We start from the raw sequence: 9773 nt of genomic DNA on the forward strand, positions 1-9773 counted from the left end.
TTCCCTGCACAGCACTGGGACAGACCCCCGCTCCCTGCACAGCACTGGGACAGACCCCTCACCCCCTGTTCCCTGCACAGCACTGGGACAGACCCCCGCTCCCTGCACAGCACTGGGACAGACCCCTCACCCTCTGTTCCCTGCACAGCACTGGGACAGACCCCTCGCCCCCTGTTCCCTGCACAGCACTGGGACAGACCCCCGCTCCCTGCACAGCACTGGGACAGACCCCTCACCCCCTGTTCCCTGCACAGCTCTGGGACAGACCCCCCGGTCCCCATTCCCTGCACAGCTCTGGGACAGACCCCTCACCCTCTGTTCCCGGCACAGCTCTGGGACAGACCCCCCGGTCCCCACTCCCTGCACAGCTCTGGGACAGACCCCCAGCCTCCCTCGCGTGGCCAGCGGAGGCCGCGGGCACAAGAAGGAATAAAGAGCGAGCCGTGGATATGATGCTCGTGGCTAACCCCTCCTCTCCAAAGGATTTCTTTCCGTCTTCAAAAGCTTGGTGCCTGGCGTTACCGTGCAGTTGGAAGCGGGCAGAGCCTGTCATTCGACCTGAGCAGGCAGAGCTTGGCTTCTGAGCCAGCCTGAGCTTCCCCCTGCCCCCCCTCCCCGTGCCCTCTGCAGGCTTTGCTCAAGGTCTACGGTGTGAAGGTATGGTGAGCACCCTACAAAGGTAATAATGCTGCTCGATTTTGCATGACGACTTTGTTAGTCATACAGGAGATCCCAAATGTGGGCAGGACTCCTGATCCTGGGAAGCATTAAAGATGTTAAGGGACTTGAAAAGACCAGGAAATACACTTTCTTATTTCTGGTTTTCAGAGGCTTCGTGCCATTTCCCACTGTCACAGGAATAGGGGGCGAGGGTATGGGGTATCACTAATGTAATTTGACCTTACAGATTTTATGTGAATCCAGGCTTTGTGAACAGACGTTCACACACTTCTGACCTTCGAGAAGCAGCTTTGCTCTTGGGCTGCATGTAAATTAAGACAGGATACTGGCTGTGTCACTACACTCCATCCGTATTTTACATTTTCTACAACAGCTATGCAATATACTCATCTTAACCAGAACTGGATTTTTTTTGTGCTGGATGCCTGGATAGTTACTGAGCAAGCACCACCTCTTTCAGTCTCTCTTCTGACACCACATTTTAAATTATCTGAACTGGGCAGTGCTAACAGACCTCCCCCATCGAATGGGGTTTTTTTGAAAAAAGGTTTTAAACCTGTGGACGAAACATATATGCATATAAAAACTTGTCCAAGGGAGCATATCATGGAATTGAAGCCTTCCTAAATAACCTTGTTGCTGAGTACCTAAGTGAAATCCTTCAGAGAACACTCCTCTCCTGCGGCTCGCTCGCCTTATCGTCAGTGCCAAAGCATGTTGCTGCTACAAGGTGGACATTCAGCCCCAGGATCGTTGTGGAGCCACTTGCTCTGCATTTCCTTGTCCTTGCCGTGATCAGAGGCAGTGGGTGCCTTGTGGCCATTAACAAGTGAGACACTCCATGGCGTAGAAGTGTTAGAAGTGAATAACGTTTTATTTCTTTATTTGCTGTTTCTGTATCATTTCACTGCATAGTACTGCAAGGGAATCAGCAACGGTACATTCAAAGTGGGAAGCATAGTTTCCAGGATTTCCAGCTGTGTAATTCCCATGGGATTTAGTCTCATTGGTTAGCACTGGCTGTGTGCTGGTGACCTGAGTGACATTGTAGCACAAGGCTTTCTGCTCAGACACTCGCATGCTCTTCTCATCTCCTCACAGGGAACTAAACAAACCTGCCATGAGCACAGCTGAAGATTTGGGAGGTAAGAGCGTGTGTGTGCATGGGAAAGCACCAGGAAGAGGGGAAAATATGCTCAAGTCGGAGAGAGCGGTTTGTGCTGGGAGCACACAAGAGCTTTCAGACCCTCAGCCAGGATTCCTGCACTGTTGAAAGGCTGGCATTCCTCGGGGTTACTTTATCATTCATGTCTTTAAGTAAGAAGAGACTGTAAGTTTTTTGCCCAAGGTAACAGGTTTTGAGTTAACCTGGGGTGAGCAGAGGTTGTCCAGAGCCGATCACTCCAGAGGTGCAAGGAATGCAAACAGCAGGGGAACTGTTTTCTTGTGCTCAGCACGGCCAGAGCTGAAGGAGAGGTCAGTTCTGCTGGTCACCATGCTGGAGCTTTGCCCTTCATGTTGCTCTGCATTGAGTGTCAGCAGTGCTAAAAAAAAAAATATTACAAAGCAGAGCCAAGTAGGCAGGATGTTGTTCCAGAGGTACTTCTTATCACAGTGCTAAAAGAGGGCTGAGCAGATAGAGTAGGTGTCCTGGCAAATGTGCACAGTTCATGGGAGCAAAGAAAAGCAGCAGCCTGGCAAGCAGATAAACACACTGCTGGTTTGCTTCCCAAGTGCTTCAGCGTGGTCTGCCATGATGAAGAGGAGTGGAATTTTCCATCTGGTTAGTCAGACAGTGTGTGCCATGCTCCTGGCTCCCCACCCTGGCTGCTTGCAGATGCCCGTTTAGCTGCAGGCTATGAACGGTGAGATTTCTCAGGGGCTTCTCCTAGGTCAGGAACAATCACTGGAAAAGTAGATCAGAGAGCTCACAGAGGAGGTGGCCTGATAAGCTGGAAACGTGCCTTCCCTTTGGCTCAGTTTCTGTAATGAGCTGTGAGACAGCTTGTGTTGCCTCTGTTGACAGAGTGCAGCCAGCACAGCACCACTCCAAGCTTCTCTGAGCAAGGATTTGGGCCCCACGTGCCTGCCCGAGCTCCACCTGACACCCACAGGCATCTGGGGCCACCACATCTCCCATCCTCTTTATGACCCATGACAGGGGATGGGGAGAAAGCTCCCTGTCTGGAAACTCAGCAAGGGTGCTCGGTTGGAGGCAGGAGGGATCCTGAATAGTGTGACTGCCCATACCCAGCTGTGCTGTGTGCTGGCACAGGACTGCCAGCTTGGAGCACCCTTCCCATGGATGGAGACCTTCCAAATCACAGCCCAGCACTGTCTGTGTGTGCTGCCTGCGTGGGCCAGGGAAATTCAGGCACCAAATCTGTGCCCCAGGGGGTGAAGTGTGGACAGCAAACCCTTCTGTAGCACCAAAAGGGAACAAAACTATCCCTGAGAGACTAGCTCTGGAGAACTGTTTGAAGGGAAGGCCATGCTTTCCACTGTAATACTTCAGAGATGTAGTAGAAAGGGAAAAGCTTAGGAAGCTCTACCTGTTCTACTGTTAATTTGAAATCTGGTTTATTGACTTCAGACTGCATTAATATATTCAGGTCTACAATGGAGTGATCTGGCAGAAATCCTGCTGACTGGACAAGATCCAAAGATAGGCAGATAGCTACATACCCCTTTGGTGTAACATACCATCCCCTGAGGACAAAGACAGTTTGGCAAGGAGATGCACTGAGTGTCACCAGCAGTTGGAAAGAGGTGATTCTGAATCTTTGTGATACAGCTTCCAGGAGATGCCCCACAGCAGGAAAGATGTGGAGATTCCTTCTGGGTCTGGGAACCTTCGAGTTCTCCACCTGGGGGTCTTACAGCAAGGCTCTACCCCAAGGTGAACAGATGTTTTGTCAAAATTAGGAGCCTAAGAAGTATGACAGAAGAGTGTCATTAAAAGAGTGAAATAAAGTCTCTGGAGAAGAGAAAGGTAGAGTGTGCTTTTCTTAGAGAGAACTTGAGACAATTAAAGACCAAGTCCATCAGGAGTGGTCGAAAGCAGATGGTTTTAGGGGATTCTGAAATTCAGTGAAGGAAAGCCAAGGGTGGAGATTTCCTCTAGAGCTCTGTGTTTTCTGAAGTCCTGCAGTTTTTAATTCTCCTTCCAGAAAGCCACTGAATAATGGGGTAGACTCCTAATGGAAAGCAAATTGCAAATCCAGACCTCAGAAGTCAACACAATCCTTCAGTCTGTAGTCTAAGATCTCACCTGGGAGGAGAGGAGGAACCACATGAACCTTTGCTGAGGGAGGTAATGATTTAAGGGGGCATCTGGAAAAAACTGGGAAGTGCTGCAGTCCCCGTGACAGCCCCAGGATCATCCACCTTTACTAAGATTTTCGTACCCCAGACCTCATTTTCATTGTAGGCTCTAAGATTGTGTCTGCAGGTGCTGTGTGCACGAGTGCTGGCTTATCCATGGTGATTAAGCTCCAATCTCTTGGTGTGCCAATGCCAGCATTGCCATTAACATCAGGAAGTTCAGGTCAGCTCCTGTACAGCAGCAGCTGACTGCTTCTTCCTACTGATCATGTATCATTTCCAGGGTCAGGTAGATCCAGGCTTATATAATTTGCCTGAAATTCTGGTGAATTCATGACCACCAAAAGAGAGTAATGCAGGTTCCGAAATTTTTCTAAATAGTATATTCCACTTAAAAGAAAATTAATTAACACAGGGCTATTCCTGTCCTGAAAAAGGAGGTCAGACCAGATGATCACACTCGGTCCCTTTTGTCCTTGTAATACATATACACATATACAGCACTGGGAGCTGCTGGGGAAGAGCACAATGCCAATGGTGATACCATGCAGAAAATGCCCAAGAAAATGGGCCAAGTTAAATTTGGACAAATATATCATCAAAGCAGCAGAAGTAAAGCATTTCCATCCTGTTTTCCCAGCTTGGAGAAGGCAGACTTAGCCCACAGTAGCATCAGACTAAGCTACTTGAAACAACAGAAGGGCTTTGTGACATCCTCCAGTTCTTACAACTCACTAATAGAGGATGCCCAAGTGAAAGCTGGGTGCTGTTGTTGCAAAATCATGCGAGCTGTTCCCCTGGAGTAATTAATCTCCAGTTCAGACATTTCAGATTATTGACATAGAACAGGGTGTACATGAAGGTGCTGTATTGCAGAGTCTCATCCACAGAAAAAAACCACGCTCAGAACAAATAATAATTGTGTCCACTGGTGTTCAGAACACTGCTGCTGCTTCCAAGGACTGTTTGTTGGGTTTTTTTTTTATTGCTTGGCTACATAAAAAATACACTCAAACAATATGGTTTACCCTAAGTGCAGCTCCTCTCAACACAGTTGCTCTTCCAGTTTTGGCCTTCCTGATACCACAGTTCTCCTATGGGATAACATCATCCTGCACTGAAGACTCAATTTCTCCCTTCATGGCTTCCCAGGGACCTTCTAACATCACTCAAGCCAGAGACTGTTCCAGAGTGATTGCCTCCAATCCAACAACCTGTGTTTCCCAAGAACCCAGCTCTCATTCTTGAGTGGGATTCCCTTCTCCCTAACCATCCTTGGTTGCCCCATCATCACCCAGCTGTGGTGGCAGGGGAGGCTGGGGAGCCAGGGAAGAGCAGCAGGGAAGTGATGCTGGGGAGGGAACAGATCAGGGAAAGGGCAAAGTGAGAAAAACTGCAAAGGTTTATTCACTAGGAATAAGCCTGGGGACAGAGCACAGATGTTTGAGGGAGGGTTTGCTGTCTCTGTGAAGGCAGAGAATGGAGATCAATACAGCAGCAAAGATGCAAAGGTTATTGATGGGTTAGAAACCATGGAATCATCTGAGAATGGTCATTTCAGAATGACCAAAAAGGGGGTGGGATCAGTACACCAACTGAAGTGCACCTACACCAGTGCCAGCAGGATGACAACAAACAAGAGCTGGAAGCCATTGCAGAGCAGGAAAACTGTAACTGGGGGAGTGGCTGGTTTCAGAGGGCTTTTCCAACCTGGAACATGGAAAAAAACACCTCAGATTTGACCCTCATTACTTGAAGACCACTCAGAAGGAATGGAGTGAGATCAGACAAGGCAGGACATGAAGGGATAAGATCAGATCACATTCAAGTCACTCTATTGTGGATATTCAGTTAAACTCCCAGTCTGAATTGCCTCTTGCTGGGTAGATAGCAGTTTTGAGAAATAAGGATCTGAAGAAAGGGACAGGGAAAGGCCCAGCCATCATATCTACTCTGGCTTCTCCCTCCTTCAAGGGCAGCTGTGGCAAGGCACATCCACCTTGTGCTGTATTGAAGACCATCCTTCTTCACAGCAGGAAATCCTCTTATTGAAAGAATTTGCATGAGAGTTTCAATAAGAAATAATACATTTGCAAGGGCAATCCCTAGGAGTCATGCTGTCCATGTTTCTGGCAGGATGCATTTCACAGTGCTTCAAAGGGTGTGTGAAGATGGGCCCTGAGAAATGCTTCTGCCCACGTGAATTCACTTGTGAGGTTGCACTGCATGTCTGTCCATAAAGCAGCCAGAGCAACTGGGTACGTCTGGAATTCAGCTGTCCAAACTTATAAGTGACTGCAAGAGAACTGCCTAGTTCTAGCAAAGAAGAAGCATCTCATATAGGTGAGAAGAGCTGTGTAATTGTTAAAATGCCAGGCGAGCACAGAGAACGCAGCTCTGGTACTTTGCTTTTGTGACTGTTCCACTCCAGAGGCAGAAAGTGATTTTCCAGCCACTGTGACAAAGAACACAAGCTCTGTGCTAATATTCAGGCAGGCAGCTGATGACTGTTGGCTTCCACACTGAGATGCACAGAAAACTGCAGCAGTGCGAGCTGCCCAACCTGGGAGGGTGAGAACCAGGGTGGGCAGTTGTGCAGGACAAAGCACAGCCAAGCACGGGCTGCAGGAGGCAAAAAGCAGAGGTGTGAAGGCAGGAGACACGCAGACTGCTCATGGAAAGGGAGAAATTAAAAAAGTGCCACATTGCCACTGGAACTGTCTCTGTGCTGCACAAGCCATGGAAGAAAGCTGCATTCCCAAGTCATGGGTAAAACACAAAATACAGTAGAGTTAAATGTACAAATGCAATAAGCAAAAAAAAAAGTCCTTAGAAAGAACATTTTTATGGCATGAAACCTGAATCAAGTCTCTTTCAAATGGATCAGGCAGTTTGTAGTGTGGCAGACAAGCATGGGGCTGGGAGGAAGAGTCACAAGTAGATTAGGGCAGGGAAGAAAAGCAAAATCACTCCTCACCCCTGTTGTCATGCTGGGGGAACCAGGTGAGTTTCCACCAGGGAATATCTCAGGGTGGCAGCAAGGGATTCATTCTCCAGTGGCAGTGCACTTTCTCAAAGTGTTTGAGAAAATGGTGTTTTGGAAATGTCAGGCATCACCAGAGCAACCACTGTAAAAATCTGCAGTTCCCACTGGCTGGGCCTGGATAGTGATTTACAGAGGTTGTTAAAATAAAAAAAGGTACATAGCAAATCACACAAACTCCTGAAGCAGAACTCCCCTTAGCAGTGTGCAGAACAAGATCCCTGTGCACCTGGGAGAAGCAGAGAGCATGAGCTGGGATTCAAAATAGCTGAAACGCTTCAGTCACATCCACTCTCAGCAGAACCAAGGAGAAAATGAGGGCACTTTTGAATGACAGAAGCTTCAGGAACTTGCAAAACTCTGTCTCACTCATCAGTTGAAACTGCCCAAGCCAAAATTTGGGGTAATGATTTTTGTCACTGGATATAGAGTTTTTTAACTTCACCTTCTTTGTTTTGTTGTCCCATCAGAAATTCTAACCCAAACGTCCTGGCAGGAGCTGTCAGTGAGAACAGCTCTGGGCCCTCTTCTACTTGGCCTTTGCTTTCCCTCCAGGCTGCATCCAGGACAATGCACCATGACAGCTTGGCTACACGGGGATGCTGCAGAGCACCATGAGAGCTACAGTCTATAAAACAAGGTAAAAAAATTATGAGAGGCACTCACATGAAGAAATTACTACAGCTCAGGTAGGAGTAGATTTACATCGGTCTGCTCCAAAACAAAATATTATTTTTTTTTACATTTCTGAATTTTCCTGAACTTCGTGTGTTGTAAGAGTTGAAATTTTGACTTTTTGTTAAAAAATAGGGCAAAAATAGATGTTGAAATATTGGCATTTCCCATAGGAAGGAAATTCCATTATTTGAGCAGCTCTGTGAAACACAAAGGATGTTCATTTGCAGAAACTCTACTAAGTTGTAATGAAGGTCGCAGCTGCATAATTGGACTCTGCTCCCAGGGCCAGTGAGCAGTGTAGGAGACAGAATTAATCCCAACCCCCAAATTAAGGTTACTGTAACAAGGAGAACAAGACTACAGAATTGCAAAATCCAGGGAAGGAAGGGCTGAAGGATTGCTTAACACACAAAGAAATCACATTTTTCCCCACGACAATTAGCAGCTGGGAATATCCCAGTGGCTTTTTACACTGCAGCAGAAGACATCCATGTCCTAGGACAGGTCTAGGTGTGGATGGCCCACATCCATCCTCCCAGCCACCCACACATTCAGGTGACAGGGCTGCCACACCTACCTGCCATTCACTGCTACTGCCTGCCTCCACTTCTCTTAAGGACTAAGCATGGTCCTTAAGGGTTTTCTTTTCAGCAGTTCAGACAAATCAAGCACTTTCAAAAGGCTAAGAGCTTGCTGGAAGCCAGTGAAGCCATGGGATGGTGGGTACACCTTCTACTTGGGTTTTGCATCCCAGCCCTGCAGCCTCAATGCCTCCTCTGGGTCGTGTGTCCAAACTGGGTGTGCTGTGACTGCATTCTAACAGACACTCACATGTGAGTTTTAATTTATCATTATTAGTCAACCCTTAGCCCACTTTTAGGTGTCTTGCATTTTAAAGATCCACTGGATAACCAATCCTTCTTAAAAAGCAGAGATGATAAAGAAGAAGTTGCTTTACTGGAACTGCAAACCTCTCCTTTAGACATACAAACCCTCTGTAAAAATCTGCCTGATTAGTCCTTTGCCCAGAACTTCACTTTTTTAGGACTGGGGTCTTTCCAAGTTGGGCAGAGATACAGACTGAGAATGTGTTTAAAGACAGAATGGGTGCCCTGTGCCTATGTAACATTTTTAGTCTACTTTTAGGATTAGAAGAAATCATTTTGAAAGGTGCTTTCAAAGGAAATCTCGGGGGAGCTGATTTGGGAAAGCTATTCCAGGCTGTTTCCCATCAAGCCATTCCTTTATCTTCAAGTGGTTGTGCAAGGATAGTGTCAGAACAGCCTCTGAAAGGTGACTCTGTGACGTGAGGTGCAGTTTTCATGTCTTTTCTTGTTGCCTCTCTCAAGGTGACATTGTGAGTTTCCTTTTTACCCGTTGTTGAAAACTCAGAGCATCCCCTGGCCTCTGTGGGATGTGGATGATCAGGCATGCCTGGCACTCGTAGAACGAGGAGAGACTTGTGGGAGTTAGCTGAGCAGGGGATTTGCTCCCCAAGGATTGGTCTACCCTAAGAAGACTCTGCCTGGGCATCAGGCAGCTCAATCCGGAGGGAGCAGAGCTCGTCAACTCCTCCATAGCCTCAGGCTACTGCTCTGTGTCCTATTTAATAACTCAAAGTTGTCTGTGGAAATTGCCACAGGTGCAAGTTGAAACGAAACACGGGAAAAAAAATGCTGAAGGAGAAGGTTTAAGGCTTTTGTCACTGTGAGTTTATGGCTTAAAAAGGCCTGTGGGTGCTAACCTGGGGATTAAAAAGGGGCAGAAATTAGTACAGATTCTAGGAGCCAAGCTGAACTTCAGGCCTAGGAGGTGGAAAGGACAACCATTCACTGTTTGCCAAACACTGCAGCCTGAGGTGGAATCAGGGAAACACACGGCAGCTGAGGGGTGGCCAAGTGCGTGGCAGCTCTGCCACTCTCTGGGTAGCACCAGAAATGCACTTGTCCAGCCCAGGAGAGCTCTGCTGCAGGTCACCAGCCAACAGTGCAGCTTGGGGCTCTCCTGCAAGAGCAGCTGCCAGCCAAGCCATGTGAGAAGCAGGGGC

General features: G+C 47.7%; 1 protein-coding gene across 8 annotated transcripts in view; it reads left to right on the plus strand.

Annotated features, from left to right (window-relative positions):
- The first annotated feature begins 599 nt into the window (after positions 1–599).
- LOC108506564 (excitatory amino acid transporter 4-like) overlaps positions 600–9773 on the plus strand; it is a 35619-nt gene continuing 26445 nt past the window's right edge. For 4 of the 8 annotated variants that reach the window (XM_017833721.1, XM_017833715.1, XM_017833719.1 and 1 more), the window contains exons 1-3: positions 629–657; positions 1783–1826; positions 7604–7688. The gene's annotated coding sequence lies outside the window, so the exon portion shown is untranslated. Of the gene's footprint in view, positions 680–1782; positions 1827–7603; positions 7689–9773 lie in introns of all 8 variants that reach the window. The other 4 variants (XM_017833713.1, XM_017833717.1, XM_017833716.1 and 1 more) reach the window with 4 other exon arrangements.

Source organism: Lepidothrix coronata, unplaced genomic scaffold, assembly GCF_001604755.1.
Source record: "Lepidothrix coronata isolate B3197 unplaced genomic scaffold, Lepidothrix_coronata-1.0 Scaffold219, whole genome shotgun sequence".
Taxonomy (NCBI): domain Eukaryota; kingdom Metazoa; phylum Chordata; class Aves; order Passeriformes; family Pipridae; genus Lepidothrix; species Lepidothrix coronata.